Genomic DNA, 22,912 nt, shown 5'->3' on the forward strand with positions numbered 1-22,912 from the left:
CATGGAATTCAATAAACATTGAATAGCATATCATGCAGTTTGTCTGTGCCTTTTCCTCCGTGTTGTCCTGGTTTGCTGTGCTGCCTCCGAGTCGCCACCATGGTTTGCTGTGCTTCCTGGGGATGCTCAAATCGCTCCGAGAAAGGAGTACGAATGTACGGCTTCCCCACTGACACAGAGCGGAGGAAAAAATGGCTGGCTCAAGTCAGCAGGAGCAATTTCACGACCAACAGCAAACAAAATATGTGAGGTAATTATATACGAACACTGCATTTGCACTTTTTCACAAAACGAAAACCACACCATTGGGAAAGCTGCAGGTATTCAGGCTCCATTGAATCCCCCTCTGGTTCTTGTGCTGAAAGAGGGAGTAACAGACAGGAGAAAGGGTTATACACACCTATATAGCGCACCTATTGGATGGGAAATTGCCTTGGGGAGATAAGGTGTGGTCTTTGTTCCCAACTGAAGTTATGGAACTTTATTATTTGTGAGTTTAAAAAAGTATGACAAATGGCATCAGTAACAGATGTGATATGAATTTCTATAAAGTTGTCTCACATTCTTGGTCATATTTGATATGCAGTATGTAATGAGTATAACATGTCCAGTAAGTATAAAGTGTTTCCTAATACTGTGTATTCAGCCACTATGTGGGCAGACAAAACTGAGTTTTTCTGTGTGTGAAGTAACCTCAAGTCACTCCGCAGGCACATTTTGATGCAGACCAGTTTGTCAAGACAAAAAAGGGCAAGACTAGGCTGAGAGCAGAGGCTATACCCACCATCTTCGTGCATCGCCCTGTGGTCAAAAAGAGAAGGGCCCCTGCACCACGATTCACCCCGGGACCTGTATCTACAAAGCCCATTGCTCATGATCACAGCTATAGTGTGAAAGGTGACACAGGTATAATAAGTATGAACTCTTAGTAACAAAAGTAATATTTCTTATTTTTAAGTGGTATAATATTTTAAATGTTCGAAAATGTACATGTCTTCTACTTACATTAGTCTCAAAGATTGAGGGAAGAAGGGATGAGGAGACTGAGTGTTACGATGTGAGGTGCAGGTGAAAGAACGATACGTGCAGAGAGGGGCGTTAAAACAGGCGTTTTATTCTTAGCCTTCCACATTATTCCCCAGAAACACAAACTGCATGTCTGGTGCTGCATTCACCAGCAAGGAACAAACACAAAATGGCCCCTTCCCCTCTCTTCCCAATCACATTTATTGGAGACTGCCCGGCTTCCCACTCCAACCTGGACAATCAGGTCATGGTTCCGAAAGCGGAGTGAAGGGTTAAATACAAAATTAAACACTGTTGTCTACACTTAATAAAACCCTAAAGGCTTAAGTAAATTCATTATTGCATCAACATAAAGATTATACCTTCAAAAACAACAAGGTCTGCTTAAAACGGATAGTTTTTAACCTAATTGACACTCATAAAATCACACATTTCCTGACCAATCGCGTCCAAGACTCCGCCTACTCATACGGCACATATAAGGAGTACTTTGGAGGCGTGCTCCCCCTTTGAGCACTGGGACAAGATGGCCTCCAGGTCTGAACAAAGGAAATGGTGATTACTTGGTGCTTGTGTATTTTACAGACTGACAAATTAATTTAGATTCATTTTATTAGTTTGTCTATGTAAACTGTTTTTATAACTTTAACTGAAATAAAGACAACTCTGAAAAAACATGTACTACCTTTCTGAACAAACAAATAGTTAAGACCAACATGTTAGTGAGGGAGTGTGTGCGCTTCCTCACACTGAGAGAAAGAAAAGTGATGGTGAAGAAAGAGAGGACATGGCTAGTGAGGAGAGACAGGGAGGGCGGACACAACCCACTCAGCCAGCAGCCAGTCAGCATACGAGGGAACCAGCAGCCAGTCAGCATACGAGGGCACCAGCAGCCAGTCAGCATACAAGGGAACCAGCAGCCAGTCAGCATACGAGGGAACCAGCAGCCAGTCAAACAGATCTATTACAAAAATTAAAGAGAAAATTAAAGAGCCAAGAAGGAATCACCAAAAAAGCAAAGGCTGCACTCAGAAAAATCAGGAAGGAAAATGCAGCTCTCAAGAAAACAATGAAAATTGGGGACAAGAAATATAAGAAAACGTTTTCAAAAGACCAACTTAAGGCATTAGGCAAACTCACCACAAAGGGGATGAAATGGAGCAATGAGACAATTAAGAAGGCTTTAAACATTTGCTTTGCGTGCGGACCAACGGGTTACAAAACTCTGCAGGAATTGCAGATTCCCCTTCCAGGAATAAGGACACTGCAAAGAGGGATGCAATGTGTTAAGTTTGAGCCTGGTGTGTTGACAGAGGTACATGTTGATTGTACAGGTTCCTTGGTAAGAAGCATGGGGACCAGAATACCATTCATCATCCACCAACCACAATTGATTGGTGAGGGCAGTTGTGGATCTGTCACTAGTGAGTGTTTCCAAACCTTCGTTTGGTAGTGGGCCCTCTTGAGGTGCATTGACAATGCATCTTCTGTTGGTGGTAATGTATCAACATTGGCCTTAAGTTTTCGAAAGAGAGCGCAGCGAACTTCTTGCATCGAGTTGCTAGTTGATATAAGGTCATAGAGCTTACATACAAACTGTTCTGCCAAGGATAGGGAAGTGGTACTTGGTACTTCATCCTCACCAAAGTGGTGGAGAAGATGCGGGTACTGCTGAAACACTTTCCATGCTGTCCTTTTTCCAATTCCGTTGAACTGGCTCGTAGTATCACATCCAGTGATGGCATGAAATGCCAACAGACCATCGAGCTTCTCATTTGGTAGTGTGATTTGATGGACTTTGATGTAGCGTGGTTTCTTAGCTGTTCCTGCTTTCATCCAAACTTCTTGGCTTAGTTGGTTTGCAAATACAAGTAGTAGCAGCAACACATCCGTGTCTCGGCACTGAATGATGAGCCTCTGAAACCCTTTCATTGTTGCATCAGCTGCATGTAGTAGTATGCCTGTATCCGCTTCTTCATGTGTAGCTTGTAGGGGAGATACATCAATCCCAGCTGCTGACGTGACTTTTTCAGGATCCTCAAACCCTCCACTGATAACAATTTCCTCATCATAAAGCTGCACATGATTCTCAAGCTCAGTTGATAGGAAATGGATAAGGTTGGCTTTGTTTTCATCCATTCCAATGAAGCTATTCCAGTTAGCAGGTAGCTTTACATCTCTACTCACAATTGTGCGAACCTTTCGCTGAGTAGTGCTGCGTTTTGTTCTTGTTCCACTCTTGATGGAGTTTTGTTGGTACCGATCAAACACTATATCCACTCTGGTGACGTTCGCATGTAGATTAGATGCAACTCTCTGTGTGAACACATCTGCATATTCCCCGAAGGTTGATGCATTGTGAGGTTTTCCCATGGCTCTTACTAAGGCCATTCCATCAATGATGGTGCATGTTCTCATAACAGATGGACTGAGCTCTGTTTCCTTTGCACCAGCTTGTAGTATGGTGGCTAAGTCAGCTTTGTTTGTAGGCCTGAGCACTGAATCTGTTGTGGCAAGTGACAGGGGGACTGCACACAGTTATTTTTGGAGAAGCTCATCCATGTTGACCTCTCTGCCACTCTCCATGGATACAATGATGCGGCGAAAAATATCCCTGTCAGGCTTCACACACTTGGATCTGAGTTGTTCAAGCTTGGTATCTGTGCTGTATAGGCTTGAGAATATTTTCGGTTTTCTCTTGGTGAGACTGGCGTGGAAGTCTGTGTTCGTTGTGCCGAGTCGGTTTTTCACCAACTCAGTGATAGTTTTTTTGCCAGACTCTGCAGCATGTGTAAGGTCATTCAGTATCTCTTCTGAGGCAACATCACCAGTTGTCAGGGACACTAAATCATACATATGCTCTTGTTGGAAGACGTTGTATCTCTGGAACTGATAAACCAGTTGAATGACATCGTGATTATCCCACTTGATTCTTGATTGAAGGCAGTCTTTGTGCGTCTCCTCGTCATCGTCGTCATCATGTGTCAGTCCAAACAGGGATCTGGTATCCTCTGCCAAGGATGCACGTTCATTGTAGGTGATGGACCAACGGTTTCTTGCTGGATCATTTCTAGTGATGCCTATTAATCCTCCAGCAACCTTTCCCGTTTTATTGATGTGTTCAAGGCGAAGGTCGAAAGGCACCTCGTTGAAGCTGTGTTTGGTCTCCTTGGCTACAAAATCACCATCTAGGAAGCCCTGGTAGACCTCTGGTGCTGTCTGTGCCAGCTGTTCCATGTCTGCTATGAACACAGCACCCCATCTTGTGTAATGGGTGTGATCATACGCAGCAAACCAAGGCATCATGCTCTTGAAGGCTGACATGCACAGGTTCCAATCACCACATCTCAGTGCCCGGGTGAACGCAAGGAGAATAGACACAAGGTCCATGTACTGTCTCCAGAAGGTAAAGGTTGGCTTGTCTTCATTGGCCTTGTCAAACTGTACAAGGAGATCTTGAATCTCCCCAACTTTCAGCACAAGTTCCTCATAGCATGCTGAAGCTGCTTCCATTTCTCCACTTCCTATGTGCCCAGACAGTGCATCTGCCAACTCTAAGCAACTGTTGTCGATTGTGCAGTCATTATCTTCCATCCATGGCAGAAAGCTTGGCCACAATATTCTCCAAAGTGCTTCAAAGGTTAGCTTGTGTGCACGGGCTACACGGTTCCATCCATTTCCCTTCATGATGTTTTCAGCTGTGTTCTTTCCAAACACACCAATTTCCTCAAGGATGTCTCTCAGTCCAGAATCAGCAAGATGCTGGCCAATGACCTTTGAAAAGTTCATTTGCACATGAAAGCCACCCAGGAGAATAACAATATTCTCGCACTCTTTTTGGTGATGCCACTGAAGCATCTTTGCTTTGCAGTAGAGCTGCTTATCAAAGGTTATGACTGTGTACCTTTGGCCCAGCTGTGTAGTCATTTTGTGGCAGTTTTGTAACACCATCCAGATTGTGTCATAGTCATGTGCTGGAGAATTTATGATAGGCATCATTCCAGCTACTGTTTTTTGGTGATCTGATTTTGACATAAGCTGGTTGAATCCACTCCAAGATGGAACAACTTCCGAGTTCTGTTGTCTGCACAGAATCCAGGCAAAATCCTGGTTCTTTGATTGCTTAGTTAGTTTCGTGTCTGCATCATACATTTCTGGTGTAACTGGCCCATGGAATTTTGGAGGGGGCTTCCGTGATTCAATTTTAGCATCCTTGAGCTCAAACATCCCTGGTGGAATTGAGAGTGACTTTGCTCTGCCTGATATCAGCTTCACTTTGGGGATTTGTTCTTGAGGTTTACTTCGTCTGAAAGCTGCAGTCTGGGAGGCATGAAAGGTTCCTTTCCCATCAAGGGTTTCTTCATTAATGTCGATGTTGTCATTTGCATACATGATGTATCCAGGGAGCTTTGCATTGACAAAGTTTGGTGGAATAAATACTCTACCATTGTCAAAGTATTGTTTCACAGCCTCGTTTGCTATAGCAGTATCTGTTCTCAGCACTGACTCGTAGCTTATACTGTGCCCAGCAGCATGAAGTAACTGCACTAAGCCCTTTGAGCGTGTAGCTTGGTGTACTGCAACTCAAATTCCAATGTGCTTTGGTGTTGGTCTTTGTCCACCAGATGCCAGGAACACAATGTCTTGAGCAATGCTGAGTAGTTTTGTGTTCACGGTTTGTTTATCCATATTTTCTTGGTCGTCATCATCAGTGCATAGAAGTCGTAACTAGAGATGTCCCGATCCGATCACGTGATCGGGATCGGAGCCGATCAAGTGATTTCCAAAAGATCGGAATCGGGACAACAACAAAAAAAAAAAAAAATTTTTTTTATTCAATGTTACAAAACAAAAATGACCATGTTCAATTCTTAAAGTCATCCTGAGGCCTTAGTTTTGGTTTCAAATTACACAACATCATGTATGTGTTGCTTCTTTGGGGCTTGTTTTCATAGACCTGGTTGCTTATTTCTCTCAAATCTGGCAAAAGAGTTGGCAGGACGCAGTGTCTAATTGTAGCAGTAAGCTAATGAGTACTGATAAGCTTCTTTTTTTTTTTTTTTATCCAATGCTGCACAACTGAACTGATCTAATGCTGCTGTGAAAAAAATAAGCTATATCCATGTTGGATAGAATATCGAATTTAAATAAAAAAATAACCTTAAGGGACAACTTGAAGGCTTTTTTCTCTCTGCATTGCATAAATATCGGATCGGGAAAAATCGGTATCGGCAAATTGTCAAAATCAAATTATCGGAATTGGATCGGGAGCAAAAAAAGGTGATCGGGACATCCCTAGTCGTAACAGCAGGTACAAACTCTCAGGCACCACTTCTTCTGCATGGTGCTGATCAATCCCTCCCATTACATCATGTCTTGGGGACTCCCTGATGTCTTCCTTGATCTTTAATGACACCCAATACAGCCAACTCAGTATCTCATCGTCACAACTAGCCATTCTCATTCCTTTAGTGTAATCTTGGGATTTCTGTTCATCATCTATTGTTTTCTTTAGGTTTTGGAGAGCAGCCTCAGCTGTCATTTCAGGAAATATCATCAAGGGCTTCGTTGGGCTCAATGATTGCACAAATAATGCTTTCCCTTCAAGCAATTTGTCAAGCTTAGTCTTGAAATGATGACTGTTGTATGTTCCTGGTTCCAAGTTAAAGTCTTCAATAATTTCACAGTATCTTTCCCAAACAGTTTTCAAAGAGTATATTTCACCCCTAGCAAGGCCAGTTCTCAGCTCATCTGCCACATTGTCTAAGCAAATGGCATATGGGTCTGCTCTTGGCGTAGTGCTTTGGTACTTCCTGGAGAATGCCCTGTAGCAGATAAGATGATATTTGCCATCTGCGGCAATCAAGTCATTGACTCCTGCAAGCCTGCATCTCAATACTGTGTCTAGCTGAGCCAGCTGAAGAATATTTTCCGATGTGCGTTAGACTTGAATAGTGTGGAGGTTTTCCTGAGACTTATCCTCCTGACAAAAAATGCATTTTTTTCAAATGACTGGAGCAATTGAACTTCTAGTGGAACGAGGGCAGCTTGCAGGTTCCAGTGTGTACTTAGTGTTTTCAAAGCGCTGCTTAAGACGATCAATGAAAACGGCATGGGTAAAATCAGCATAGCATGTCTTGTGCCACTGGACCTCTTCGGCTTTTGTGTCCAGGAACTCCTGAATCCGATCTAGAGTATCAACATATTGTACATCTTTGTATTTTACTCGTTCACTTGCTCGAAGTTTAATGCATTTCAGTCCATCCTCAGATGCTTTTCTTAGTAGTTTATCTTGCCTGTTTTTCCCATAGTCATGTTGACAAATAAAGCAATTTTCCCAATTAATATCATTTGCTATTCTTCTTCTTTTACTCACTACAGCTCCCTCTGGCTCCATATTGGCTCATCTGAAAGGCAAATACATAGTATCACTACTCTAGTCTCTATTCTTGTGAGGAGAAATTAAAAAGTCGATCACTGCAACATCTTTAGCTATACATTATCTCAGGAGGTGGCTAGCTAACCAGCAGATTTAAACTTCTAGTGTTCTATATACATGTGTAATAGATGCTATAGCTATTTTACCAGTACACATTCTCACAAAAAGTCATGTGCACACAGTACTCCTTAATTTGACTGTTGGTGAAGTGAAAAATTGAGATGGAAAAGATGGAATGATCTGTGCTGCTAGCTAGCTAGCAGATGGGGTAGCTAGCTTGTAGATGGAAAAAGGTTTAGCATACCTGTTTTTTTGGCAACACTTGGTGGTCGAATCCGGAGGTAACTGTTATTTAATCGACAATATCAGACTCAAACTATTTATTATCTCAAATACCACCCATTAGTTTGAACTGTATAACTCTTTTGCTTTACTGACATTGCTGCTGTGTTTTGCTGTATCAACCCACAGCACCCCATGTGGTAGGCTATGATATTTGTTTTACCATTGGTTGATTTTTTTTAAATCAATAGTTAACATCATACTTTCACAGGAGATATATTGAGGGATAATATTACAAAATTGTTAGAAATTACAGAGCAAATTGTCACTAATTTGGCAGCATTGTGAAAAAAGGTCCGATTTTACCACTTACAATGATAAAATGATCAAATGACCCGAAAAATCATTTTCAAAGATGTCAACATAGCTAGGCCATATCTCAAGGGGTTAAACATGAATACTGGATAGGTTTACAGCTTCTACCCAAGAGCGATTACTTAAGTTGCAATATCAGTGTTGGCCCCCTGACTATAATACAGAGGGCAGCATCCATAGGGCTACATGTGCTTGATGTCACCACCGACATGGGTAGCCCTAACCGAGCCATGTGGAAATCCTTTGGGGTGGACCAAAATAAAACATCGGTGCCACATCCAGCAAAACCAGACGGGCAGTTTTATTTCATGCCCGATGTCCCACATCTGGAAAAAAAATTATAAAGTGCCCTTGTCCGTGGGCAGGTCTTCATAATTCCTGAGGATGTTGTTAACAGAGAGAATCTCCCCTCTAACGAGGTTTCTGTGGTCCCCATTAAGGACTTATTGACCTTACAGGAAGGGATGGCCTTAAAAATAACTCCCCATCTTTCAGCTCCAGCCATCGAGCCAAGTCACTTTGATAAGATGAAGGTTGGTCTTGCTCTAAATGTGTTCAGTAAGGCTACAAGTGCTGGGCTGAAATACATGGTGCAGCAAGAAAACCGCCCTCTGTCCTACCTGACGACAGCATGGTTCCTGGAGCAGGTTGATCGTTGGTTTGATCTGATGTCATCTCGCCATCCAATTACAGCCCTGAGCAGGCTCAAGATGGAGGAGTACCAAAAGGCCATCACCGTCCTCCAGAACATCGTCCATCTGTATCGTGGGATAAAGATAGGTCAAAAGGGAGGTTGGAAGGCTGTTCAAACAGGGGTGATAATGGCAACAACATCAATTTTGGCCATACAAGAGGAGATGCTTACACAAGGACACAGGTTTGTGTTAACGTCAAGGTTCACACAAGAAAATACATTCAGCTGTGTGTGAGGTCTAAAAATCCTGTCCCAACTCCAGTGGAATTCCATCATGCACTGAGAATCATATCTGTGGGGCAGTTCCTCACCACCATCAGCTCTGGGAGCTACCAGGAAGACCACAGTAGCTTTTTGGCAGACTTCCTGGACACAGGGGAGCCAAAAATCCCTCCATCAGTCAGAGTGGAACAGCTGATGGCGGTGAACAGAGCAGCTGCACCTGACCTCACAAAAACTGAGAAATGTATTCTCTTCCATCTTGCAGGCTACATCGTCCACAAAATCATCAAGTTTGCCAGCATCTGTGAAAAATGCAAAATTGCAACAGAGCACCATGATGAGAGTCCTTCTGGTGACAACAGCTTGTTAGTGGACTTGAAAGACAAGGCAGGTGCTCTTTGTCGTCCCTCCCAAGAAGCCTTTGACTTCATTCACCAAATTGAGGAACTATTTAAGATGAGATAAGATAAGATAAGACTTTATTTATCCCGAAGGAAATTGTTGTGCCAGAGTAACAAAATACAATAAACGCAATAAATACAGCAGCAAAAAGAGCAATTAAACATCCACAGACAACATGAAACGTAGAAACATAGAAAGTCACACAATCAATGCAATTATTATTAGCAGTATTTAGTAGTTATAGTGCAAAAATTAAAACGTAATGGCAGTTACGTAATTGCACGTTATCATAGTATTATTAATAATACTAATAATAATAATATGATATAATATTGCACATAGTTATATATATATATAGCAGCGAGTGTATTGCAGTAATGGAACTTACAGTATATTGCACATAGTGTTGGTGTGAAAGTTCTCAGTGCCCTTTACTTAGGGGTGAAGAGTTAAAGAGTTTGATTGCCACTGGGAGGAAAGACCTCCTGTGGCGCTGTGTGGTGGTTATGGGGATCTCAGTCTGTGGCTGAAAGTGCTCCGGTAGGAAACCAGTGTGGCATGCAGGGGGTGAGACCCGTTGTCCAGAATGCTGAGAAGTTTCCTCAGCATTCTCCCCTCCGACACCATTGCCAACGACTCCGGATCCACTCCCAGGACAGAGCCTGCTCTCCTGATAAGCTTGTTGAGTCTGTTGGCATCAGCTGTCTTCACCCCGCTGCCCCAACACACTACAGCAAAGAAGATCACACTGGAGAGCACCGAGTCATAGAACATCTGCAACATAGTGCTGCAGACGTTAAAGGACCTGAGTCTCCTGAGGAAATACAGGCGACTCTGGCCTTTCTTATATAGGGCGTCAGTGTTTTTACTCCAGTCCAGTTTATTGTCTATGTGGACGCCCAGGAACTTGTAGCTGTCCACAATGTCCACATCCATGCCCAAGATGGTAATTGGGCTTGGGGCAGTACTCCGCTTCCTGAAGTCAACCACTAGCTCCTTAGTTTTTGTGACGTTGAGCTGCAGGTGGTTCTGACTGCACCACTCCACAAAACTTTCCACCACACTCCTGTACTCAGCTTCCTGATCTCTGCTGATACAGCCCACAATGGCAGAGTCATCTGAGAATTTCTGCAGATGGCAGGACTGTGAGCAGTGTCTGAAGTCTGATGTATAAACTGTGAACAGGAAGGGAGAGAGGACCGTGCCCTGGGGAGCGCCCGTGCTGCTCAATATAATGTCAGAGGTGTTATTCTGCAGCTTCACGTACTGTGGCCGAGCTGTGAGATAGTTGGTTATCCAGATCACCAGTGGAGAATCCACCTGCATGTCCAATAGCTTCCTGCTGAGCAGGGCAGGTCTGATGGTATTGAAAGCACTAGAAAAGTCAAAAAACATGACTCTCACAGTGCTGCCCGCCTTCTCAAGATGTGTGTGTACTCTGTGCAGCAGGAAGATGATGGCGTCCTCCACTCCAATACAAGGCTGATATGCAAACTGCAGGGGATCTAGTGATGGTGCGACCACTGTACGGAGGTGTTTAAGGACCAGCCTCTCCAGCGACTTCATGGCATGTGATGTCAAAGCCACCGGTCTGTAGTCACTGTGTGTGCGTGGATGTATCTTCTTCGGCACAGGAACCAGGCATGTTGTCTTCCACAGGGCAGGGACGGTCATCATGTCCAGGCTCAGGTTGAAAATGTGCCGAAAAACTGCACACAGCTGAGTAGCACATCCTTTCAGCAGACTGGGGCTGAGGCCGTCAGGCCCTGCAGCCTTCCTTGAGTGTAGATGGCTGAACTCTCCCCTCACGTCCTCTTCAGTGATGGTAAGTGGGGGCATGCACAGTGGGGTTGAGAGAGAGCCCTGGTCGGGGGGGGGGGGGGGGCATGAGGGATGAGATGGATGAGATGGGAGGAAAGGCTCCCTGGGGATCACAGGGGGTGAGTCACAGGTGGAGGAGGAGCTGGAGGAGGGAGGGGTGGTAACCTCATCATCAAACCTGTTGAAAAACAGGTTTAAGTTATTGGCCTCCTGTAGATCTCCTCCCTTCACCTGGTCAGTCTTGTTTCCATACCCAGTGATGGTTCTCATCCCACGCCACACTTCCCTGGTGTTGTTTTGGGCCAGTTTACTCTCCAGCTTCCTCCTGTAGCACTCCTTGCCCGTTTGTATTTCCTTCTTCAGTTGTAACTGTGCCTTCTTCATCTCCTCCTTGTTACCACTCCTGAAGGCAGCTTTTTTCCTGTTAAGTGACGCCTTGATGTCTTTGGTCACCCAGGGTTTATTATTGGAAAAACACTTAATTGTTCTGGCGGGGATTATATTGTCCGTGCAAAAATGAATATAGTCGGTGATGCAGTCTGTGAGTCCGTCTATATCCTCCCCATGTGCATCACAGAGGACATCCCAGTCAGTCACCTCAAAACATCCCTGTCAAGTCTCCACAGCCTCCTGTGACCACGTCCGTACAGTAGTGGTAGTCACAGGTTGCCGCTGGACTGCTGGTTTATAAAGGGGTTTTAAGTGCACCAGGTTATGGTCTGATCTGCCTAAGGGGGGGAGTGCTATTGAGCTGTATGCCTCCTTAACATTAGCATACAGTAAGTCTAATGTTTTATTTTCCCTGGGTTTGCAATCAACATACTGTTTAAAGGTGGGAAGAGATTTCTTTAGATTGACATGGTTGAAATCCCCAGATATTGCTATGAAGGCATTGGGGTGCAGAGTCTGAAGTCTTGCAGTCGCAGAGTTGATGACGTCAGCAGCCCGCTCCGCATCCACCGTGGGAGGAATGTAAACACTGATCCTTATGACATGGGAATACTCTCTTGGCAGGTAATAGGGACGAATACTTACAGCCAGCAGTTCAATGTCCGGGCTGCACATACGGTCCCTCACTGTAATGTGTCCAGGATTGCACCATCTGTTGTTTACATAGATCGCGACTCCCCCTCCGGTCTTCTTGCCGCTCTCTCTGCAATTCCTGTCCGCTCGTACACACTGAAAGCCGGGTAGACTCACAATCGAATCCGGGATGTTGTCATGTAGCCATGTCTCTGTGTAAACCATAACTGAGGCCTCACGAAACACGCTCTGACTCTTTGTGAGTGATGTTAACTCGTCCATTTTTTTGCTAGAGATCTTACGTTCCCCATAACGACCGATGGAAGATAGGGTCTGTATCTCCTCTTCCTTAGCAGTCGTCTTCTCCCCGCTTTGCAGCCCCGTTGTTTCCTCCTCAGCTCCTTGGGGATTTCGTGTCTCAGTCTAGACATGCTGCTAGATTGTAGGTCCATCAGCTGCTCCCTCGTGTAAGGACCAAGACTGGTTCCTCCCTCCCCCCAAGCTACCACATCCAGCAACCCCCAAACAGATCCACAGCTGCAATCATTTCCATTCGTCGTTGCAATGGAAATATTTGGACTAAACCTTGCTCTTCCACCTGCCAGCACCCAGCTAACATCACTGCCCCTCCACCCGTAACATCACTGCCCCTCGACCTGCCAACATCACTGCCCTCCACCTGCCAGCACCCAGCCAGAGGAGCACAAACAACAAAAACAAGCAAGGTGTCCCGTCATGTACCTGGAAGTTTTGGTTGGCAAAATGGAGTAAGAGAGGGACTTGAAAAACCTTGGTGGCTCTCTACTCATGTTGTTACAGTTGTCTTGGTTACAGCTCTCAAGTTTTTTTTTTTGCCATTTCCACATCTTTAGAAAATATGAAATAGAAAATTGAAATCAACCTCTTCTCTGGAGAACAAACTTTGATTTCTCTGTCTTGTGAGTTTGCAGTCTTGCAGTTTTGCTCCTCCACCTGTAACATCACTGCCCCTCCACCTGCCACACAGTAGGTTACTAACAAGATTATTTATATAATACAGTAATAGAATACATGTTTAGTATGCTTACTTATATAAAACAGTAGTATTAAACTTACCTTGTGTTTTCACTCTCACTTAAGTCCCTCTCCCTTTGCCATCAATCCAAAATCAGCTGAGCTGCAACATTATACAGACAGGTAATAATCAACATAATCACAAGGACACAATATGGCTCTGCTAAAAACACTCACTCTTACACGCACCAAAGTTATATTTATCTAATATTTAACTCCCTCCACCCCTGCATACAATCTCGTTTAGAAGCCCCTCTTCTCTAATTCAACAACGTTGGACGAAATGAGATTAAGAGAACGGAATTTACAATTAAAAGGCTGTTCAACGTGTGTTGCTAACTTGATCCAGTATCCTAGCTTAATCTGTTATCTGTAAACGTTCCCTAAATCTACTAATTTAGGGATAATCCACTGACATCCTTTAATACAGGGGTTCCCAAAGTGGGGGTCGCGAGATGATTACAAAATTAAAATGAAAAAAAAAAAAAAAAGAACTTATAAAAAAAAATTGATTAATTTTTGTTTTAATTATTTATTAATAATAAAGTTTGCATAGACATTTTCAGGGGCGGACTAGCCATCTGTAGTCCTGCACGGGTCTGATTTTCAAGACTCCCGCCCCGCACGTGCGATACCGAACCCGCCCCGCTACCCGCACATATTGCCAATTAGTTCCGCAACCCGACCCGCGGGTACCCGACCCGATGCAGAACTCTGGTCTCTGGCACTGTTATTTTGGGGGTCGCGGGCTGAGTAAGTTTGGGAACCCCTGCTTTAATACACATGTTAATTTGAATCAGATGTACTGATAATATCCGCAATATAAATCTTTAAACTTCTTCTTACCTTTAAAAGTCTGTCACGAACGGTCTATTATGCTGCAACTCTACAGCCCTGCTAGCCTTGGCGCTAACTTCCGGGGAACGATTGAGAGGCTCCACGATCCACCATTGCTGTAAAAAAGTGGTCCATTGGAGTGAACGGAGATGAGGTAACTCTCAGTGTATTTGGTGCTGGCTCAGGCTAAGAAGCTAAGCTAACATGAAATACATGCATACCAAGTTACTGCTAACAGTGTAGTTCCCCTATATAAACGTTACATTCATAATCAAATGAGACAATCTGCAAGAGAATTAGCTATATTTTGTTATTCTTAATGCTTGTCATTCACACGTTAAGAAAAGAAGTACCGATACATAGCAGAACAATTGTGGCGATGTTCAGCTTAGCCTTGTTCAACATAATTTATTTAGCTAATACTACAGCAGGCGAACCAAGTCTGCGTTTCGCTGCATTCCTTGATCTCCAGTTATAATGACGGACTCCATCGCCCGGACCTAACGGAGCCGCAGTGGGCTAGCTCCGGGACGCCGGCTGGAGCTAGCCCCCTGCGGCTCCGTTAGCTCCGGCGGCCACCACTGGGATAATTGGGTCCCCTATTAACATTTGCTCCCGTTTAGCATTATGGACGTCATAGCCATAGACTATAAAAGTCTTACCTAAGGCTGAATCATAAACTAAAATGTATATGTATGTATAAAGGGTTACGTCCTTAGCTGGCTAATAAGTAACAAGCTAAACTACCAAGCACACAAACACCTGCGAACGGGATTAACATGTATAATATTATCATTTTAGACTTCTTGGAAGTTCTGTTAGTACATTCAAGCGCACAGCACGACATTTTAATTGTCTGGTATTTGTAACAATATTCCCTAAAAGGCGCAATCGCCGTGAACACGGCTAAAGCTAAAGGGTCAAGTACAGTACTATGACTAACTAACGTTGTAGCCTCTATGGTTGTAGCCTAGCAGAGTGGACAAGTTGCTGTTAGCTGACAGTGAGGCATGTACATGTCCATCAAAGTGACCACGCCCTAATTTATGCAAAAACTTTAAGACCTAATATAAATAAAAGGGCCTTGTTAGAAAACGATTCACTCACAGATTCATAATCATGAAGGTGGAATCTAACTATATCGATAATAATATTTATTGCATCCATGGGTAGAAACATGTTTTTTTCTGCTGTAAAGTTGGGCATTTTAACATGGGGGTCTATGGAAATTGCTCCTTTCTGCAGTCAGTCCCTAGCGGACCATGTATGAACTGCAGTGTGTTGCACTTCCGTATTGGCGTCCCGGCTGTTCCCCAGAGTTTGCCGCTCGGTTTTAACTTACTTTAAATTAACTAACGTCACACACGTCAAAGCCAAGGGGGCATTAAAACGTAGATTTTCGTTAAATAATATGGATAAATGTGACGCTAATTAGCTAGCTGGACGTACTGCACTGTTGTTTACACTTATTTTTAATTTAATTCAGAAGTTTACTAAAGTCATACAGAGATCTTGGCTTTGTTATAGATAAATTATACTTTATATTACATAAATAGACCAAAGTGAAAACATTTAGACCGGTATAGCCTATAGTACGGTGGGATTTATAAAACGCTACCCTGACGTGTAGCTGCTGTTAGCTTTATTTATTTTTCTGACATGTTCCAATTTTTTACTGTTTATTAAACTTTGGGACAACATTATAACCTTTTTATTCAGCTCATGCTGCTTTGAGGTAGGGCTAAAAGAAAAGCCTATTTTAAATATTTCCACCAGATTTGATCATCTTTTATTTAGGTGTATTTAATCTATCCTAATCCCATAATAATAATAATAATAAGGCAATCAAAAATAGACAGCAGCCTTTTGCTTGATGTTAGTTTGTGCAGTGCTGTCAAAGGGAGGCACGTGTGACTGTCATTTCATCTCTTTAGTTTTTTTAAAACCAGAACATTACATCATTTTAAATGATCCTTTCATTCTGAAATGCTTAGTTACATTTTGCAATAATACTTTTGGAACCCTGTATTTAATATGATTAATTCACTTTTTCTCTTGTTTTTCTCTGTAATTAGGACAATTCTGGAGAAATGGATCTGCTGGAAAAGGACCCCTAATCTGAAAAGTGCACAGCGGATCATCAGGACAGAGCTGCCATCCACCTGGATCCTCTGAGGTGCTGGAGAAGGACCCCTAACCCCAGCGGATCATCAGGACAGAGCTGCCATCCACCTGGACACCCCGTGGTGCTGAAGAAAGCAAAACGGCGGTCAGGAACATCCTCCTCCCAGACCTCTGCTTACTGCCGTCCTACAGACTTGTGTCTTACTTTCAGAATTTGATTTTGTATGTGTCCTTTCTTTTAATAGATATTTAATAATTATAGCTTGAGTCTGTCTGATTCCCCAAACAACTGCTTCTATATACTTGCTGCACATATAATACAAATAAACAACTCCATAAACACACTTTTGCCGATATTTGTTTTACTGCTGTTGATGTTAAATAACATGATTGATTTCCTCTGTCTCAATGATGAAAGTTATAATAATAGAAGACATGAAGCTGCAGAGAGAGGATGGATATATTCTTACCTCTACTTTGTGATAAGATGAAAATACAAAATTAACAATTGTACACACATTGTTTATTTCATTTACTGTGTTTTTAACCATTATTTACAACATGTGTACATAAGCAGTGGAATAATAGGATATCTCTTGGTCATTAAACTGTCTTCAGTTTAATTTTATTAATACAAAAAATAGGTCATAGAAAATGTTTAATTGTGTATTTCAGCAGAGCGGGGGGGCACGGTGCTGCTGGACCTGGAGGTGCTGACCTGGAGTCAGTGGGACATCATCTGGGCAGGTTTAGGGGAAGAAGGAGAATATAAACTGTTATAATCACAGCTATTAAGATTAGAACATATTTTAAATATGAAATAATATGATTAAATTACATCAGCTATATTTAATTAATTTGTTAACTTACTAATGTAACATTAATGGGGGCTAAAGGAACATCTTATTTACCTGGCCATGGTTCTCTTTATTTAATCGCCGACGGTGATCTCCAAAAAATGTAAAAGTAAAGTTTCTGGATCCTTTTCAGCTAATTTGCTAGCAGGCTGCTGGAGCAACGCAAACGAACAGCACGTAGGCTATAACGTGACGTAAACGAACTCACTGAGCTCACAAACGTGTCGATCGTCGCCTACCATGCCGTGAACTATGCCGCGAGAGAAGTAACGTGACACTCTCGTCGCCACCCCTCTCGTCTGAGAAGCTACGTGACGTCTGCGTCTGACGTTACTTTACTTTGGTAATTATCACCAAATAACCCAGTAATGTTACTTAGTTGCTGTTCAAGCTAGACTCTATTTCAATGTAGTTTTGGTGTTCAAATAATGTTACACCCCTTGTATGTCCTGAACGCAAAAACAACCCCAGACAAGAATATATATTTTTAATTATCAAAATGATAACAAAGGCTGAAAAAACAGGAGAAGCCTGTCTTCCCTTGGTCTCCAGGACAAAAGCCACTGTATATCACCAAGTGCAGTTCATCCAGAATGCAGCGGCTCGTCTGGTCTTCAACCTTCCAAAATTCTCCCACACCACGCCGCTCCTCCGCTCCCTTCCCTGGGTTTCAGTAACTGCTAGAATCCACTTCAAGACAATGGTACTTCCGTATCATGCTGCGAATGGATCTGGCCCTTCCTACATCCAGGACATGGTTAAACTGTACACCCCAGCACGTGCACTCCGCTCTGCATCGGCCAAACAACTCGCTGCACCCGCACTGCGAGGGGGACCCAAGTTCCCATCAGCAAAAACTTGTGGGTTTGCTATCCTGGCTCCAAAATGGTGGAATGAGCTCCCCATTGAAATCAGGACAGCAGATAGCTTGCACATCTTCCGGCGCAGACTGAAAACTCACCTCTTTCGACTCCACTTTGAGCGATAGAATTACTAACAAAGCACTGATATACTAATAAAGGGCTGGCTTATCTAAAGCCAGTTTAGTAGCACACGAAATGTTTGGCTCTATGAAACCTGATGTACTTATATGATTCTGTTTTCTTCAAGGTTGTATCTTCCTCGTCGAATGTACTTATTGTAAGTTGCTTTGGATAAAAGCGTCAGCTAAATGTAATGTAATGTTCATATAGTTTTGTGTGTGAAATAGATCGCTGCAATGAACACGACTTTATGTATTTGTTTATGGTTTATTTTATATGGAGTGATGCAGTATACATGAAGTTCAGAGAAGAAGCAACCCCATATTGTTTATTTTTATTTCATTTCATTTTGGCACCATGGCAGAGGCAAATATAGAGTTAATGTGCAGAGATTATAATGTCCCGTTTACTAAAATATGTATTGTTTTATGATGTTTAGTTGACAAAATAGTCACTATGCTACATTTTGCTGTACTCAAGCATACATCTGAAGACAAGAGTTGTGTCCCCCTTTGGCCACAAGGGGGAGTATATATATATTGTATATAGAGTTGCAAGAAAAAGTATGTGAACCCTTTGGAATTACCTGGATTTCTGCATAAGTTGGTCATAAAATGGAGGAAGCCACTGCTGTCCAGAAAAAACATTACTGCACGTTTGAAGTTTGCAAAAGAGCACCTGGATGTTCCACAGCACTACTGGCAAAATATTCTGTGGACAGATGAAACCAAAGTTGATTTGTTTGGAAGGAACACACAACGCTATGTGTGGAGAAAAAAAGGCACAGCACACCAACATCAAAACCTCATCCCAACTGTGAAGAATGGTGGAGGGAGCATTATGGGTTGGGGCTGCTTTGCTGCCTCAGGGCCTGGACAGATTGCCATCATCGACGGAAAAATGAATTCTCAAGTTTATCAAGACATTTTGCTGGAGAACTTAAGGCCATCTGTCCACCAATTGAAGCTCAACAGAAGATGGGTGATGCAACAGGACAACGACCCAAAGCACAGAAGTCAATCAACAACAGAATGGCTTCAACAGAAGAAAATACGCCTTCTGGAGTGGCCCAGTCAGAGTCCTGACCTCAACCCAATTGAGATGCTGTGGCAGGACCTCAAGAGAGCGATTCACACCAGACATCCCAAGAATATTGCTGAACTGAAACAGTTTTGTACAGAGGAATGGTCCAAAATTCCTCCTGACCATTGTGCAGGTCTGATATGCAACTATAGGAAACGTTTGGTTGAGGTTATTGCTGCCAAAGGAGGGTCAACCAGTTATTAAATCCAAGGGTTCACATACTTTTTCCACCCTGCACTGTGAATGTTTACATGGTGTGTTCAATAAAAACATAAAAACATACAATTGTTTGTGTGGTTTTAGCTTAAGCAGACTGTGTTTGTCTATTGTTGTGACTTAGATGAAGATCAGAACACATTTTATGACCAATTTATGCAGAAATCCAGGTAGTTCCAAAGGGTTCACATACTTTTTCTTGCAACTGTATATACATAAGATATATAAGATGTGAGACCAGAGGCCTGTACTACGAAGCTGATTCAACCTAACCTGGATATGTTTGAGTTAGCCGGTAGGCCTAATCCAAAACATACGCGCCCTCGCTAAACTGTACTACGACGCTGGTTATCAAGTGGATCGCTCAAGCCAGCCGTGCCCTATCTAGTTAGGTGCGCGTTCACATGAAAGGGGTGGTATTTGGAGCATTCGACCAATCACAAACATGGAGAAGCGTACTGACAGCACAGCGTCATACTTCCTGAATGAAAAGTCAACTATAATATTAGACAAATATGAAGAAGTTAAACTTTAAACATTCATGACTTAAACACTGCATCCGGGATAAAAGACACATAGTTGCACCTGCAAGGTGAATACAGCTGCTAAGAGAAAAAGTGTTTGAATGCGTACATTAACAGGTTTATGATATCACTGCCCCGTCTAACACACGATCTGACTTTAATTACATTTGTCTCGAGTGTTTCGTCAACTTAATGTGTTGTTTAAAATAATACTTATGCATACAGTATGTGACACTGTGAGTGTTGCACGGCCAGATACGGCTCAGCTGACTCAGATAAGGAAATATATGATACATTATGATGTGATATGCCGCGGACTGTACTTAATGTTACTCTGATCCGGTTACTTATGTTGTGGCAGATATTTAAGTAAGCTTTCTTAACGCTAATGTTGTAATAGTCAGATTGCTCTGAAGATGGGAGGTGATATTCTATTAATGTTCACGTTCACACAGTCGGTGATTTTTGCCGGCCGTCTTTCCTGCAACGGCAGCTTTTCTGTATTTCCTTTCTCCTGTAATATTACTTGATCGCTTTAAACTCTGCAAACTGAGCTCTGATTAGTCAGCAGGCAGTGCTTTCACTGAGTTGAGCTCTTAGCCTGCAACCTAACCTGCTCCCGGGCACATTAGCCGCACAGCATAAGTTACCATGGAGATCTAGCCTGCTAAAAAGAGAACCAGCTTCGTAGGACCGGAAACCCCGAGTTTTCCCTGAAGTTAGCCGGCTAAGCGAAAATCCTGCTTCGTAGTATACCCCGGTTATGCTACGAAGCTGGATTTTCGCTCGGGCTTTCCGGTCCTATGACACTGGTTCTCTTTTTAGCATGCTAGATCTCCATGGTAACTTATGCTGTGCGGCTAACCTGCCCCGGAGCAGGTTAGGTTATAGGCTGAGCTCAACTCAGTGAAAAGCACTGCCTGCTGACCAATCAGAGCTCAGTGTGCGGAGTTTAAAGCGATGATGTCACATTACAGGAGAAAGGAAATACAGAAAAGCTGCCGTTGCAGGAAAGACGGCCGGCAAAGATCACAGCGTGAACGTGAACATAATAGAATATCACCTCCCATCTTCAGAGCAATCTGACTATTATAACATTAGCGTTAAGAAAGCTTACTTAAATATCTGCCACAACATAAGTAACCGGATCAAAGTAACATTAAGTACAGTCCGCGGCATATCAAATCATAATGTATCATATTTTCCTTATCTGAGTCAGCTGAGCCGTATCTGGCCGTGCAACACTCACAGTGTCACATACTGTATGCAGAAGTATTATTTTAAGCAACACATTAAGTTGACGAAACACTCGAGATGTAATTAAAGTCAGATCCACTCGTGTCTTAGACGGGTCAGTGATATCATAAACCTGTTAATAATAATAATAATAATAATAATAATGCATTTATTTTATAAGGCGCCTTTCAAGGCACTCAAGGTCGCCGTACAACAAGGTTAAAAACCATTTTTACAAACATAGTTAAAAGCAAAACACAGTTTAAAAACATAACTACTAAAAACATACAGCTTGCAGCACAGGTCAGCCATACGCTTGCCTGAACAGGTGGGTTTTGAGGTGAGTTTGGAAAGTGGTGATAGTGTCCATGTTTCTAATATCAGGGGGGAGGGAGTTCCAGAGGTGAGGGGCAGAGCGGCTGAAGGCTCTTGACCCCATGGTGGAGAGACGGGCTGGGAAAACTTTGAGAGTGATGGAGGAGGCAGACCTAAGAGACCGGGTGGGAATGTTGACATGGACAAGGTCAGACAGGTGTGGGGGGGCGAGGTTATGAATGGCTTTGAAAGTATGAAAGAGGATCTTGTAGTCAATGCGGTGTTTAATGGGAAGCCAGTGGAGTTGGTGTAGTACAGGGGTGATGTGACTGATGACAGGGGTTCTGGTGATGATACGGGCAGCAGCGTTTTGGACCAGTTGGAGTTTGTGTAGGTGTTTGTGGGGGAGACCATAGAGAAGGGAATTGCAATAGTCCAAGCGGGAGGTGACGAGAGAGTGGACCAGGATAGCGGCACTGTGGGGAGTGATAAGTTATGTACGCATTCAAACACTTTTTCTTTTACCAGCTGTATTCACCTTGCAGGTGCATGTATGTGGCTTTTATCCTGGATAAAGTGTTTAAGTCATGGATGTTTAAAGTTGAACTTCTTCATATTTGTCTAATATTATAGTTGACTTTTCATTCAGGAAGTATAACGCTGTGCTGTCAGTGCGCTTCTCCATGTTTGTGATTGGTCGAATGCTCCAAATACCACAACTTTCATGTGAACGCGCACCTAACTAGATAGGGCACGGCTGGCTTGAGCGATCCACTTGATAACCAGACATCCTGAATTATAGGTGTGTGTTTTCATTTTTACATTGTGTCATTAGTGCGAATGCTGTTTACAGCATTCCACTATAGTACTTCAAATCTTTATTCTTCCCCTTATTTCAGCCAATACTTTGGCTCTCCATAACTTCAGCTTACTTTCAGCTACAGAAACCATTCAACTATTAAACTATTCAGCCTGTTCAAGAATCGATGGGAAACCTTCAACTTTTTCAAAAATATATCATACTCTTTGAAATATTCAGCTTTTTAAACTCTTTTTTAAAAATGTAAGTCAATGGGAAGAGCCTTCAAGTCAGCCAATAATTTAGCTCTCCATAACTTCAGCTTACTTTCAGCTACAGAAACCATTCAACTATTAAACTATTCAGTCTTTTCAGCAATTGATGGGAAACTTTCAACTTTTTCACAATATTTCATGCTTTTTGAAATATTCAGCATTTTAAACTCTTTTTTTAACATTGAAGTCAATGGGAGATGCCTTCAAATCCACTTTTCCTACACTTTGCGCCAAATGCTTCTCCTTCCACATAATTTCAGCCAGACACTTCATTCCAACTTTCAAATGATCACAATACCTTCAGCTATAAAACTTGTATAAAGGTT

General features: G+C 42.7%; 1 long non-coding RNA gene across 1 annotated transcript; it reads right to left on the bottom strand.

Annotated features, from left to right (window-relative positions):
* Window positions 1–1,104: 1,104 nt before the first annotated feature.
* On the bottom strand, window positions 1,105–14,314 carry LOC307036784. Its single transcript, XR_013807451.1, has 5 exons — window positions 14,184–14,314; window positions 13,380–13,440; window positions 12,297–13,279; window positions 8,743–8,880; window positions 1,105–1,987 (listed from the first exon to the last, which is right to left on the bottom strand). It is a non-coding gene; the product is annotated as an uncharacterized lncRNA (long non-coding RNA).
* Between the last annotated feature and the right edge of the window lie 8,598 nt (window positions 14,315–22,912).

This window comes from Notothenia rossii (assembly GCF_949606895.1).
Source record: "Notothenia rossii genome assembly, chromosome: 4".
Taxonomy (NCBI): Eukaryota; Metazoa; Chordata; class Actinopteri; order Perciformes; family Nototheniidae; genus Notothenia; species Notothenia rossii.